Source organism: Coturnix japonica, chromosome Z (genome assembly GCF_054131305.1).
Source record: "Coturnix japonica strain WE chromosome Z, WE-NBRP24, whole genome shotgun sequence".
Taxonomy (NCBI): domain Eukaryota; kingdom Metazoa; phylum Chordata; class Aves; order Galliformes; family Phasianidae; genus Coturnix; species Coturnix japonica.
This window is the reverse complement of record NC_140702.1, coordinates 13,135,869-13,151,586: the sequence shown is the minus strand read 5'-3', so window position 1 is coordinate 13,151,586 and position 15,718 is coordinate 13,135,869. Positions and strand designations below refer to the sequence as shown.

Below are 15,718 nucleotides of genomic sequence, written 5' to 3'. Positions count from 1 at the left end.
CTCGGCAAGGCCAATATCTTCAGCCTCCTGATCCATGCAAGAACCTGTCTTGGGAAATGCACATTTTATTTACAAGGAATTGCTTGACAGGTCAGCTTGCAGAGCAGTTATTTTATAGATCAAAGGGAAGAGAAGGGAAATGTGCCAGGAATCAGAATGACTGCCTTCTGAGTTATGTGGTATTCTAACAAACAGGTCAAAGGAAAACAGTGAGAATAGGTCCTAAGCTGACTGCAGTGATTAACCAAACATAAAAAAAATAGTAATCCAGAATGAGAATAAGCCAAGCAAGGTGAAGGAAGGTCTGATTAGAAATTCAAGGAAAGGGAAATTCAAGGGGACAGAAGGACTCTCCAGCACAGTGAGATGACACCAAATACAAGCAGGACTGTGTCAAACATGAGACAAAATAATCTATTTTTTGGAAAAAAGGAGTCGGTTAATAAAAAATCCATGTGAAATGAAGCGAAAGAAGAGAGCTGTGATGCTAAGGCTTGAGCAACAACTCAAATCTATGGATATTATTTATGGAGAAATACTACTACAAATGAACCAAAACAAAACCCAACAGCCATGCTCTGTGAGATGTGCAGGATCAGAACAGAACAGAAGAGCCCTACACAAATACTAGTGACTGTCCTCATTAAAATCAAATAAAAAACAAGTTTGTAAAGATGTGGTGCTCAGGGACATAACTTAGTGGGAGATTGTTAGTTAGGGTAATATGGTGAGGTTGTAGTTGTACTTGATGGTCTTTAAGGTCTTTCCCATCCTGAGCAATTCTATGATTCCATGATTCCATGATTTTACAAAATTAATGCTTTGTAATACTATCATAAGGTTTCTGTGCTTGCTTGGGTTGAAAGAAGCCTGCTAATACAGGTAATAAAATGGGTGTTAAAGCCAATCTAAGACAAGGAGAAAGTAAATACAACAAACCCCTAAACCCAGGAGAAACAGGTGAAAGCGTTTTCTTTGTTATCTAGTAGACAATAAAGGATTGTAAAGCATTACTCCTCATTAAGGCAAAGGGAGCCTGTATCTAGTGGCTCCAGTGGTTATTATTATAACAGAAAGCTGCCTGAGGCTATGCAGTGATTTCAATCAGACACTGTGCAGGCACAAAGCTCTGCCTACAGGGATCTAGCTGCGAGATAGGACTTGATAAGTACGTCCAGCGACAGCACCTGCCAGCATCACCATTCACCACTCTTGGTGTCACATTCATGACTGATCAGACACCTCTGACTCCAGGTTTCTGCACATCCTCTCTGGGCTACTGTTCAGTTTTTTTTTTCTGCAGAATCCTCCTTTGAGATTTGGATTCTGAAATTCAGCTGTCTGTCTTTTGAGCATGGCTCTGCCTGGGATCTTCCAGTACCTATTGCTGGTGGAAAAACTTTCCTAGAAGACAAGGAAACTGAAAACTTCAGGTTCACACTTAAAAACTTTCAGAACAATCACAGCTCTCATGGATATGAAAGTTGATGGACAAATTGCTTATTGTTTCTAGACTCATAATTACCTTCATTTCAAGAAGGAAAACTAAATGCATAGAGATAATTTAATAAACTCAAACATTTATCAGTGTGGCATTAATATTTGTAGCTCATTTGCATGTAGAAGTATTACAAAAAGGAAACATTGCTCCAACTTTTAAGAAGGGTAGAAAGACCTGGGAACTACAAGATAGCGAGCCTCGTATCTGTGCCTGAGAAGATCACAGTACCGTACTGATCACCCTAGAATCTATGTTAAGGGACGCGTGAAAAGAGGAAGTGATATGAGCCAATGTGTCTTCACCTAGCATAGACTGTGCTTGGCTAGTCAGGTGGCTTTCTACAATGGAGTGATGGCATCAGTCAACATCACATCGATGTCATCTACCTGGACTTCTGCAAGGTCATTCATATGGTCCCACATCACTTTCTTTTCTCTCAGTTGGAGAGATATGAAGAGCAGTTCCACCTTAGGTACCATTGCGTCACCAATCCCCTCCTTCCAAACTAAACACTTGAGGGCTATGTGATGAGCAGTTATCAGAGAAGACCAGGGCAAAAAAAATTGTTGAGTACCTCAGCCTTCTACTTGCCTGTTCTTTCCATCTTGCCTATTTCACTCACTAGGAGGGGATACACATCCCTGGGCTTTCCTTTTCTGGTTGTGGTACCAGTAAAAACCTTTCTTGTTCTTCTCAGTATCCCTTGCCAAGCTTGGTTCAAGCCAGGCCCTGGCTTTCCAGATCCTCTCCCTGGACAGAATAGTAGTTTCCTAATATTCTTCCCATGGTACCTGTCCCTGTTTCCACTGCCTGTGCATTTTCATCTTGCTCTTCAGTTTGACACACAGGTCCTGGTTCAGCCATACTGGTTCAGCCATCCTTTCCTGACTTCCTACACCTAGGGATGGGAGAGCTCTTGTGTCCTGAGGAAAACTTCCTTGAAGATCTGCCAGCTCTGCTAGACAGGAATCAAACAAATAGACCAAGTGTGAACCTATATCCATTCTCTATTACTTTTACTACTGCAGCTAAAAAGCCAATGGTAATTTCAGGTATGCTGTGGCTCTCTTTGTAAAGGCAATGTAGGCTTCCACTGACACAGTTAACAGAGCAAGCCTCTACCAGCTTGTATGCAAGAGATATTGATGATCCTTCCATTAGACTGAGTTAGCCAGAGTTATATACCATCAAAAGGATTCTTTTTTCATGTTTTTATTTTCTGCTAAGCTTAATGGAGATATGTCCAGCAAAGAGGTTAAGAAATTGTTCCAGACTCCTTCTTAATATGTATCGTACATGCAAAACTTTTTCAGTGTTGATCACAGCTAAATAACAGGCAGTCTTGATAAGTGGCTATTTTAGTTACATTTCTGTCCTGAAGCAGTGGTGAGGCTGGTGCAGTGTACTGATGCTGTGGATTCTGCTGTTAAAAGAAGAGAAAATGGTAAGAGCAATATCTAGCCCATATCCTTCATAGTATCATATCTCAGAATAGTTTGATAAATGGAGAACAGTGATTATAACAGCAGATCAAAATGCAGGTGGCTAGAAAAATGTTTCACTAAGCCAATGTAATGTCAAATGTAATTTCTTATTTCTGTTTAATGTCTCACTGATAAACCTTTTAGACATTTTTGTTTTTAAGAAAGCCAGCAAAACCAATATCAAACAAAACAAAAACTCATTGTGAAACTATCATCTTAATCTTCAAAGCAAAGCTTTTCAATAAGGCTGCAATAAATTATCAGTGAGTATAACTACCATGAAATCAAAGCTGAGCAAAAAGAAAACATTCATTAAATAATGTATCAACTAAGATGCAGCCTGCCCTTTTAAGAATTACATACATAGTCATACAAAAAAACTAAGGGGCCAATGTGAACAAGAAGATTAATTAGAAGTACTCCAGCTACATCATTCTTCCTTAATTTCATATGCCAAGGCTAGCTTCAGACAAGGCCAAATAACCTGTGTCAAGCAGAAAACATTTTTTTTTTTTTTAATTATTTTCCAATGTCTTTAAAACAGAGATCCTCCTACCTGATGTTCTTCTATATGATTTTGGATTTTACAAGAATTTTATTACTATAAATTAGATCGCAGGTGTCTGTTTGGCTGCTTTCACAGGGCAGACTGTACACAAAGTACTACATCTAGTACTGAATAATAGTGTGGCTCTCCATGTTACTTTTTTTCAGAAAGCTCCAATAGGCTGCTGTTTTCCTAAGGATGGATATTGACAAAAGGGTGGGTAAGGAGTGAGACAGAAGGAACATCCAGAAAGGAAGAAAAAAAGCACTAAAGGAGTGACTAGATTTCAGCATTTGTTATGATATTGCTAGAAGGGTCTTGGTATTTCAAAGCACGTACAAGTGGGGATCACTGTTTCAGTGAGACTATGCGAAGTTGGCATTCAAGATAGCCTACAAGGTGGAAGCTAAGGAAAAGAAGGGAAAAACCATGGCACCATCTGTTGTAAAAACAAGCTTCACAGAGTTAGAAAAGAAGGTCTGCATCTTTAAAGGGCATGTACAGGAAACATACTTAGTAATTAATGACAGTCATCAGGGCTGCCCCTGCTGTCTTGTGCCTGCTTGTGCCATACAACTGATTACAGAAATAAGCCACAGCAGGGTATGCATTAGACAGTTACTGGTGCCCACATCCACTGAACTGTTAAGGAGCATGCTGGAAGCTGAGTGTATCTCCAGACACCTGAGAAAGACTTCAGGAAACTAACAGTGTACACCTTCCTGTGTTTTGCTGTAACCAGGAGAAGGCTTTTTCATCTCACAACTTATTTTCTGTAACTTTCTGTTTGTAATTCTGATACCTAGGAAGAATGGAGTGTCATCTTGCATACCTGTTCATGGTAAACTGTTTTGTATAGTATTTATAATATTATAGTAATTGTACAGCATAGTAATATTCCTTCCTCAATTTCATGTTTCAACTACTTTTGCCTCCAAATGTTCCTAGATCTGTGCTTAAATCTTGTGTTTTGTAGCCTAGTTTAAGCTTTGAATTAGCAGAGAGCTGTTACCCAGTTTTGTCTCTACTCTCACTAACTCTTTGTCCAAGTGATAGAAATGTTTCGTTTTTTATTGAAAGGAAGACAGAAATAGCTGAAGGACACAGCAAAGAAGCAGAAGTTTTCATCGTATCATCCCTTAATGACTGTTCATTTTATAAGGATAAGAAAACCTAACCATCCTTTCCATGTCATGCTGGAGGATCGGTACAGAGCACCATTCCCAAGAACAACAGCACACCTTTTATCCTAGCACTTTTCATACACATAACTGAGCTTCAACAACTTTATTCATAGCATTTCTATAATCACTGTAAAAAAAAATCCTAAACAGTAACAGCACTGGAAACACACATTGAACAATTTCACTGTACACACCTCTGGCAAAGGAAGACAAACTTGTCTAGGGTGCTCTGATACAAGACTTTACTGAAACTGATCCAGTTCCCTTCTGGGAAATCAGCAAGAGTTAGACAAAACAGGAGTAAGAATCTTCATCAAGGCACTCCTGTTTCTTTTCAGTCCCAGGGTCATATTAAGCAGGAATCAACAAGGGTACTCACTACAGATAATTTTTGACTATGGGAAGGTCTTCTATGGGAAGGTGAAGCACAAGCCACTCTGGTACTTCCATCTGCTTGAACTGATTTCATACATAAAGAAACAGAGGCAAGCCACATGTTCGGTCCTGTTCATGTAATGCATGTCTGAGGTACCACTGAGATCAGTAAGACCGTTTGACAGAATACAGGGAAAACAGAATTTCACCTGCAGAATACATGGCATGAAAATACTAACTTTTAAAAACAGATTTTGTGTGAGAGTGTGCGAAGCTTGATCTTCTGGTGTGTTAAGTGAGTGGGAAGGCAGCAAGAAATTACCAACTCTGGATGAGCTGTGAATCTGCTCTAGATTTGTAGGACCTGCCCTCACTGTATTTATGACTGTTCTATTATCCACAGGACTCCTACTTCCAAAGGGGTGCACTTAATGGACTTATATTTTAAAGGACTCATAAGTATAAGCTGGGTGAATGACAACAGCAGTAGGAATTCTCTCTAAGCACACTAGGTATTTCTGAGGCATGTTTACCAAAAATACAAGAACGTGGTTAATTAACTTGGTTCTGACACAATGCCCCTTGAAAACTTCTCAAAAACAATACAATTAATCACTGTTACAACTGACCATATCTTCTATTAAAACTCTGAAAACACAGTTTGATACCAGAAATACTCCACTAATCACCTATGAAGACCTAGTAAAGTGTCCCCAGCTCAGAAATGAATGCTTTGTAATTTTGACCAAGCACCTCACAGAATTTGAATTCAAACTTTGAGTCTGTGCAAAGGTCCTGCAGAATTGGGCACTGGTGCTTAAAGCCTGACAGGAAGGTGCCCTTACAATAAGGTGGACTAAAGTGACTGCCACCCAGTGAATTATATGAATTCAGTTTGTATCTACAGCAGAACACAGTAAGCCACTGCTTTGTACTACATACTTCCTTCAAAAAGCAAAAGATATGATGAAGTGTGCTACAGGTCATGCTTATAATGTTGAAGTTTCATGCTGTGGTCAAATTATATGTGTAATTAAAAATAATGGAACATACCTGCTCACAAGATTTTCCTGCTCTGAGCTTTCAGGAATAAAGAACACCAAGAAATACTAAAATAATACGTGCAGACACTACTGCAGTTACTTGAACTAAGTTTCTCTCAGTTTTCTGAAAGAAGCAGAAATGAAAGTCCAAAAGGGTAATGGCTAACCCTTTCACTAGCCTGTCTTAAGAGTTGTAAGATTTTGCATCTCTAGCAAAATAAGACTGAGTCAATGAAGCAGTGATATGAACAAGAGGATTGAGTGCACCCTCAGTAAGTTTACAGATAACACCAACTTGGGCAGCAGTATTTTATGCTTGAGAGTAGAAAGGCTCTGCAGTGGGATCTGGGCAGGTTGGACTGATGGGTTATGTCCAACCATATGGCATCCAACTCAGTTCTGAGTTCAGTTACCAGAGATATTGCAGAGATGTGTGGACATGATGCTAAGGGACCTGGTTTAGTGATGAGATTTTGTAAACCAGACTGATTGTTGGATGTGGTGATCTTGAAGGTCTTTTCCAAACTAAATGATTCTCTGTTTCTATGGATTTAGTTTACATCACTGTCCATGAGAAGATTCCCCCACAGAAGCACAGTCAGAGTTGATTTGACATTCCTCACAACTCACAAGGACATAACTGAATGATTAAGAAAGAACAAGGGAAGTGGAAAGGCACTTTCCTAAAACAAGTGCCAAGTCTGCATTGGACAGTTTATCCCCTGCCAGATCATCAACTTCTTTTTAGCTCTGTTAGGTCAAGACTTTCTATGATGACTGGACTTCAACTGAGCTGAAGAAGCAATTTCCTTTAAGAAGGGAAGTACCTCTTTTATTTTCTAGTTGTGCCTAGAAAGCAAAATCACTCCATCTCTCATATTTCTTTTGTGATTTTATTGTTCATTTGACAGCCACTGAAAGAAATCAAAATACAGAAATTAGCTAAAAATTCTAAACTCTGTTCAATTTAGTGTACAGGAGAAAGCCTAGGACATAAGCTCTAGGTTTAACTCCTGCAGTTACCAGCAGCAATCGTTACCAGCAACAATTAAATGCTCTTCCAATGGAAGAAGCAAAAGACTGGGCACAAAATTACCAGTCATGGTCTCTGTTCTTGAGCATTACACAGACCTTTGGAGCATGATTCAATAAAAGACACAAGTACTCAAAAGCTGCATTATGCAGCAGTTGAACCAGTTTTGGGGTAGCTGGCTAAGGCTAGAAACTGAAGTCTTTTTAGACCCACACAAATGCAAGTGGAAAAATGCCTTTGTGAGTGCACTCTTAGAATGAAACTGTTTGTGGCCATACATAATCACATAATACACAGGTAAATGTCAGTGTGAACTCTGCAACAATCACCAAAACAGCATTTGGTTCCCAATAATTCCAAATGTCTGCAGAAACGTAGCCAAGTAATAGATACTGTGTGTAAAAAGCAACGTTGTGTGGTTACAGATATCTTTTATTCCAGATGCCCAGAAATCTTAACATTTTACAGTAAAGATGTGTTTCATTTTGCTAGATAATCACTCACTGAAAGTTTGGTCCACTAATGGAATGGAATACTGAAAGACTACGTATAGCACTGAAAGAATGTTGAGGAAATTGTATTATGGAGAAAGTTGTTGTGTAGCAATGATATTCCAATACATCAGCAAGTTTTACTTCCTCAGCACTTCCAATTGCATTATAAATAAGTATATAAGCTATCCAATAGACGTCACTATTATGTCAAGAGGAATAGAAAGGCAACTGGAGGTGATAATAAATCTACTACATGTGTTAGGTCAAGCTGTAACAGAAAGGCAACTTAAAGAGGTAGAAAATCTAATATATTTGAGCAGAGCTCTTGCTACATAGAAGTACAAAGACTTTTTCTGGAAAAGATGTGATCATTTCTCCATTATTTAGCACAGCAGTGGCCTCAGATACAAAAAAGCTTGACACAAGAGAAAACTAAAGATGTCATGACTTCCTGAAAAATAGCACTCACAAGAGAGAGGGCAGCACTTTGCACACTGAATGGCAAATCTTTATATGGTTTATTGTACCTTTCCCAGTCCGATTAGGTCCCACATCAGAACTCTTGGTCACAGAATGTCAAAATGTAGGCATGATAAATTATTCCCTGTCCTGAAAAGTGAGCGACTAAAACTGGTAAGGCAGGATAATAATAATTAAAAAAAACTGAAACAACAACAAAAAACCCATACACAAAGCAACAACAAAAATACATGTTTCTCTTCAGTCAACAATCAAAACGACTCAGAAACCTTTGGTCAAATGGTTTTCAATATTAAGAGTTTATTTAGTATTACCAGAATTATTAAAGCATCAAGATATTCTTGTATGTTACACTGTGGCACTAAATACTGCTAGATGCAAAGTAAATCATGATTTCAAAATGCATCTGTCTGAAAAAATAAAACAGACCATATGAAACAGAATTTTGGTGTTATTCAAAGGGCTTGAATATATATATACATATATAATTTTTTAATAAAGAAAAATCACATACACACAATGAAATAAAAAGAATATTTCACCCAAACAGCACAATAAAAATGTAATGAGAAACACTGGATAATATTTGATGACCATTTTGAGGCATGCGTTCTAAATTAGACTGAGAGCAGGCCACAGTCTTACATGCACATACAGAACAGCCACTAGATTTGCAGTGACTCACTACATACACACCCAAGATTCGTGCTTGTTGATTCCTGAGAGAAAAGCAGCAAAAGTGACTGAGAATGAGATCTCAGCTGCCATACTCACTGGATGGATCCTAGACAGTTTTATTTTTCTTGTACGACGAGGATTATCTCAGGACAGGCAGGTGCAGCAGGTTCTGTTTAGTTCTATTTTATCAGCAAACAAAACCAGCTATCTCCAGAGGTGAAACAGCAAGTCCCACGCAGTCTGAGCCTGCCACTTGTCTCCTGACCTATGTGATTAAAATAGCTCCCTCTGAGCTTAGAAATGGATTTGGGGTGGCATCCCAAGGGTTTCCCATGAACTGTCGAATGCCCAATGCTTAATTTAATAACAGAATTTATTTATTGCTCTGGGAGGTGGAATTTTGCAGCTCCAGGCAGTTCTACTAATATGCTAATTTTCTAGTATAATTTTATATATCCAAGCTTGTTAGATCTTGCGTTAGAGATTAATCTTTGGTAACAACAAACACAAATGATATATATATATTTTTGCCCTGCTATAGATCATGTACCATTTCCTAGTGCATTCAACACTCAGATCTGTGAAAATAATCTCTTACTGTCTTCACATGATCTCTTGTCTTCTGTGACTCAGACCTTGCTAAAGCATTCCAGCAGTTCAGGACTCGGTAACAGCAGTGCACTGCACTTACAGCTCACAAGTTAGCTACGTTGTTTTCATCACGCATGATTTAGTTGCTTTTGTCTCTTAGCAATTCCATGAGATACACAAATACTACTTTGCCAGTGGTCAACAAATGCTGTTTAGGTTCATTACTGCCTAAGAGTGGTTCTGCACCGAAAACAAAATATGAACCAAAACACTCAGTGGCAATCAAATCCTAACTAGAAAACATTTTCACACGAGCATATTTCAGACTTTCTTGCGAAGCAGTTTTAATTGAATTCCTCAGTAGAAATCTAATATGTAACTATTGCAACAGTACCTATAGTTTAATACATTTATTCTTTATGCTTACTAGCTGAGTGGAAATTTGTCAAGTTCATCTCTCAGGAAAAAATAAAGTTAAAATCCTTTTAAACAGCAGCCACACAAAGGCACTCCAGCCTGACTTAAATTTGGCATTCTGATAAACAGCCTGGAAAAAAAACCAAACAAATATTTCTCCTTTTTGTCCAGTCATTAAGAGCCTGCTAAGATTCTGTACCCAGTTTCTGTACTGCATCAGTCCTCTGAGTACAGGACAGAAATGTAAACCACAACATCTAATTGTCACACTGGTCCATTCAGCAGAATTATTTCACCTGGATGAAGAGCCTTGCTCAGCATCTCCCCAGAACCCAGCCCAAGTCAGAGATGCAGTTTGTACTGCAGGGACAGTGTACACAATCAGGAGCAAACATCCATGTGGCCATGGATAGTGATGTCAAGACTGGTGGGTGTTAAGTTCATGGCTGCTCTCTCCATCATGTCTGCTGTCCTCATTTCTGGAAATGATTATCCTCACTTTGGCCAACACGTCTGACCTCAACACAAAGCAGAGAATGAAGTAACTTTTTTAAACTGAGTTTGGGGAATGGCCTCAATAAGTAGTTGGGTTAAAACAGCAGATGACCCAACAAATTGCAATGAGTTGTTGGGCTTAACTGGAACTGCTACTTCTCAAGTCACAGTTGTTAGTAAAGTTCATGCATTGCCAGTTAAAAGCAAACTACACACCTGGTCATGTGTAATAAAACCAGATATTTATTCTCCCCTAACAAATCAAACAAAGAAAATCCCAATAGAAGTTGTATTGAATCTGTGGAAGCAGCACATCTGAGTACATAGAGCATTATACAGAGAAATGAAAAGGTTTAGTATGAGAATTTCAGGAAAGACAATGATGTAAAAAAAAATTTTAGGTAAATGGAGTCTAAACAAAAATGGAGAATGGGCTATTTTCCTCATTGCACTAAATACAGGTTAGAGGATCTTTTAGCTGCCAAAAACAAATGTTAAAAAAAAAAAAAAAAAACAATGGTAAAACCTTATAGAAACTATAAATATATACTTCAAGTAACTATTACTTGAATACTACGCAATGACTTTCTGGCAAACATTACAAACTGACCTAATCAGAATAGAGAAAATGTGTTAACTTTCAATACCATAAATGAAAACTTTTTAAAGAGGCTGGCTTATTCATGCAATTAGTTCAAAAATATATAGTTAAAGATGATGAAAATTCTGTTTATTAGGGATATATTAAACAAGTATTATTGATATTCCTATTGGCCCTATTGATAAGATACGAGTAAGATAAATATGCAAGGTACCAGTTTGTTTGTTTGTTTTAATCTGATATAAATAACTTCAAAGACAATTATTTTCCATAAAACACTTTGCTGCTGAACATAGGTAAACATTGGTTGTTGACATTATGTTAACTGATTTTGTCTATCTAATCATATTCATATACTGCGTAGAATAGCTACTGCACACCCAGGCCTTGATCCTATAATTGGATCTATGCATACAGACTGCTGCCATTGCTAGAAGTTCTATTTAACTAAATTACACCACACACTCCTTTCAAGTAAACAAGACCATCATCCAGTTTATATGTCTTTATAAAAGTGTTAGCTGAAAAACAATACATCCATCCAATATCATCACTCACTCCTTATTTGTAGACAGTACAATTCCACCAACTTCCCCAAAGTCACCATAAATATGAATTTGACACTTATCAGGAAGAGAACAATTTACAGGAACAGGAAAGGAACAGACACAACAGGCCAAGGAAATAAGCAGAAAAGGATGAGTAAAATTGCTGAACTAATAGAAAAAACAAGAAAACATACCAGTAAAAGTAGTCAAGAGAGGGTAGAAACAACTCCCAGTGCCTAATCTTACTTCCTAGAAGTGTTTTCTTTCACATCCTTTTTATATCCCTCTCCCCTTTTCTTCTTCCTTTCCATGATGAGAAAGTTTAATTTTTACTTTCTTTCTTCTGTTTCCTGCATGTGTTACATCCAGCTCACGTCTGATCACAAATGGTTTATTCTATTCTTCTACCATAGGATCCTATTAAAATTTCTATTGGCATAGTGAACAGCAGCTGGAAATGAATTAGAACGCATTCCTCAACAGCAGCAGGGTCTAGATAATTACTGATGAAACACATTCATTTCTTTTTTATGGTGTAGAGATCAATTACGAGAGAACACTCATAATATCTTCAAATTACACTGTGTATTTCACTTGTAACGTGTGGCAAGGAATTACACAGCAGGGCATTTTTTACAGCCTGACTTCCAGAGAGATGTTTCAAAATTGACCATGTAACACTGAAATACATATGTATAAACAACTGCTGATATATATGTATATTATAAAATGCAAGCAAATTCAAATGTGCATATATTAATGCATTGATATACTGGACACACTTGTAGATTCTGATGTATATAGACAAATACTCTTAATATATATTTTATCAATATTATTATATATTAATATAATATTAATATATAAATATATTAATATTTATTTTATTAATTTATCTCTGCGCTCTTTTATCATCCCAGATGATTTTGAGTTTGATGCTAGGACCAATATTCATCTCTTCAAATGCATGTTCATCGAAGTACTTCTAATCTTACCTTAACAGTCATTATGCTGGGCAGGTTGTTGTTTGCAAGAGTTACTTTTGAAAACTGACCAGCTAAAGCAACAAATACATTCATATCCTCATTCCTTCCACAGGTGTTAACAGCCTTTAAATTCTTATTTCAACTGGAAAATAAAATAAAAATTATTGTAATTCTGTTCACCCAGATTTAGACCAGTTTAAAGAAATAGCTTAAGATTACATGTTTGCTGCCTGACCTGGTACACTCAGCTTTCTGAAGCAGCGATAACACTGAATGTTTTGTTCATGGAAGAGTGGGACTGTGGAACCCATGGTGGTTTGGGACTGTCATTTATATCAGTGGCTTGTCATTTCAATGCATTTTGCACCACGTGCTGTGTTGCTTTCGCTAGAAGGCAGTTAAACAAACACCACCAGCTGATGGAACGGCACCACGGCCGAGGGTCTTCCCTCTTCTTTACTCCCTGAAGCGGGTCCCCCCCCTCCGTCCATCACCCCGCTGCCCCTATACCCAACACCCGAAGACCCTCCCCACTTTAACACCCACCCAGCGCATGCGCATCCAGATGGGATTGATGCGCTCCCTCACTGCGCCTGCGGGACCGACGGGGCGGGATGGCAGCGGGGGGTCCCGCCCCGCTCCCCGCCCCCCGACGGCGGCTGTCGGCCGGCCCCGCGCCCCAACATTGCGCAATAGACGGGTGAGTCCCCCCGGCAGAGCGGCCCTACGGCGGAGCGGCAGCGCGGTGCCCCGGCTCTGCATCCCGGGGGCTGGCCATCCCCGGGGGGCTTCACCTGGGGCGGGGCGGGGCGGGGCGGGGAGCGGCCTCACATCGACTCCCTCCTCCCACTTCGGGGGAGGGGAGAGAGGCCTGGAGGACGGCCCCGCCCGGGAGCGGAGAAAGGTGGGTGCCGGCCCGGGGGGCGGTGCTGGAAGGGGCCGGGCTCAGGGTGTGGGGATATTGCCGCCCGCCGCCCCGCCAGGTGGTCGGCAGGAGGGAGCTGGTTGACGGTGCGCCGTGCTGATCGCTTTCTGCTTCTCAGGTTCGTCTCTTTTCCCGTCTTGCTTTCTCCCTATCCGGCTCGGCAGCGATGCCGGTGCCCGGCTTCCCTCCGGCTCCGCGACTCTGCTTTTTTTCCCTTCCCTTTTCCTGGAGCGGCGGTGGGTGCGTGCTGCGGGCGGGCAGTGCCGTGCTCGGGGCCGGGCGGTGCGGCGCTCCGCTGCGCTGCGGGAGAGCCGGGTGTCCGGCTGTGCTGCGGGACCTGCTGGAGTTTGGAACTGGGTAGTAAAGTGGAGCGGTGATGCGTGCTGTCAGCTCTGCTTGTTGCTTAGGTACCAACGCGGTTGCGGATGTTGTTTTCTTTTTCTTTTTGTCCTTTTTCTCTCTCTTTTTCTTTTACCTGATGCTCTTCTCGGCGTGCTGAGAAATTTGGTTGTTCCGAGGAACTGTGCTTAACGTGAGTTCGGTGGGATAAAAGCGAGCCGTCCGTTCCGTTTTCCTTATGTCTGAAAGCGATCGCTCAGGGCAGTACGTCTGCCTCTGTGCGGGATGTAGGTGTAACCAACGCGAAGTTCACACGGTGACTTGGAGCAGCCGGGCTGCTCCTGGGATCCACGTACTCCGAAGCAGAGATTCGGAGAGCTTCCTTCTCTCTGTCTCAAGATTGGCGGCAGTGCAGCCCAGCCTTCTCATGTATCTTTCAGTGCGGTTGGGGTAGAAGCTGTGATAGGGAGGCAGGCTGAGGGGAGCACTCTTGAGTAAGCGCTAATTAATAAAAAAGAAAATGGTGTAAGGAAGTACCTTTTTGGGAAATATTTGGAAAAAAATACAATGAAGTGTTTGTTACGATCAGTGTTTTTTTACCTTTGCTTCAGATCTAGTTTTTTCAGAAACTTCCAAAGGAGACCAAGAGGCTTATCGCCGCGCTGAGAGTGAGGATAAGGCGCAGACTAAGGATGGCATTACAGGTGGATCAGTGGAGGATTTTGAAGGAAATCTTCCTAAACAGGGCTTTTCAGGTGTTTTGGGAGTGATGTGTTTTGGGGTGTTTTGGGATTTTCTGATGAAAATTGGGGGTTCACGCTGTGGTTTGTGAGGTGCGCCCTTGGCACTGCAGGGAGGCCTGGCCTGCAGGGTGCTTGAGGAGACTGGCTTTTTATTGGGAGGCGCTGAGGGCTTTCTGAGAGTTGGAATTGATAGCAGGATGTCTGAACTGTTAGGCACTTAAAACAGAAGCTCCTGAGACGCTGGAGTTAAAACTGCCCTAGAGTGAATAATTTATAGTAAAAACTTCTTATAACTTACGTTGTATTTTAGTTGATGAATACTTTTCAGAATAAGAAGGGTGGCAGAATAAAATTGTACCTCGTTGGAACCAATGGATATTACTTACTGGAAGCAGTTGTGTCCTTTTAGATGCGAAGGCTACTTTGAATACAAAACTTAATTCTAGTGAGGATAAGTTGAAGTTAAAGAAAGAGGAAATGTTTTTGTTTGGATCAGGAAGGTTCTCTCCAGCAGCAAGCTGAATGTGAGTCAGCACCGTGCCCTGGAGCCTGAAGGGTCAACCATGCTCTGGGGTGCATCGGGCCCAGCACTGCCAGCAGGTGAGGGGGGGTTGTCTTCTCTGCTCTATACTGTGTGGCCTAACCTCCAGCTTTGTGTGAAGGGTGGGTGCTGGTGCAAGAAGGACATCAGACTGTCAGAGTGTCTGAAGATAAAGATGGAGAAGGATCTGGAAGACAAGAGGTGTTAGGAGAGGCTGTGGCCCCAGGGTCTGCTCAGCCTGGAGCAGAGGAGCTGAGGGGAGGCCTCATGACAGCTGCAGCTCTCACATGGAGCGGAGAGCAGCAATGAGCTGTGCGCTGTGACAGCAACAGAGCCCTAGGGAATGGCATGGAGCTGTGTCAGGGGAGGGTCAGGGAAAGGCCCAGAGGGCGGTGGGCCTGGCAGAACTACCCAGGGCAGCGGGCACAACCCTGAGCTGATGGAGCTCAGGGAGCATTTGGGCACCGTTCCCACACACTGGGTTTGGATTTTAGGTGTTTCTCTGTGGAGTCAGAGATTGGACTTGATGGTCCTTGTGTGTCCCTTCATGTTTGGGTTGTTCTGTGATTGTATGAGAAATCTCCTTTTTTATGGCAAAGCAATCGGCTCTCTGTTTAATATTATTGCATTTGGAGGTAAATGTGATACAAGTTAAAGTGATTAAGTTGAAAACCATTAGCAATGACATAAGCTATAATTTTCAGTTGACTGTT

General features: G+C 40.8%; 1 protein-coding gene across 3 annotated transcripts in view; it reads left to right on the top strand.

Moving 5' to 3' along the window:
• The first annotated feature begins 13,041 nt into the window (after window positions 1-13,041).
• The window catches only part of PTBP3 (polypyrimidine tract binding protein 3), a 49,255-nt gene continuing 46,578 nt past the window's right edge, over window positions 13,042-15,718 (top strand). Inside the window, exon 1 of one of the 3 annotated variants that reach the window (XM_015849860.3) lies at window positions 13,042-13,157. The gene's annotated coding sequence lies outside the window, so the exon portion shown is untranslated. Of the gene's footprint in view, window positions 13,501-15,718 lie in introns of all 3 variants that reach the window. The other 2 variants (XM_015849859.3, XM_015849858.3) reach the window with 2 other exon arrangements.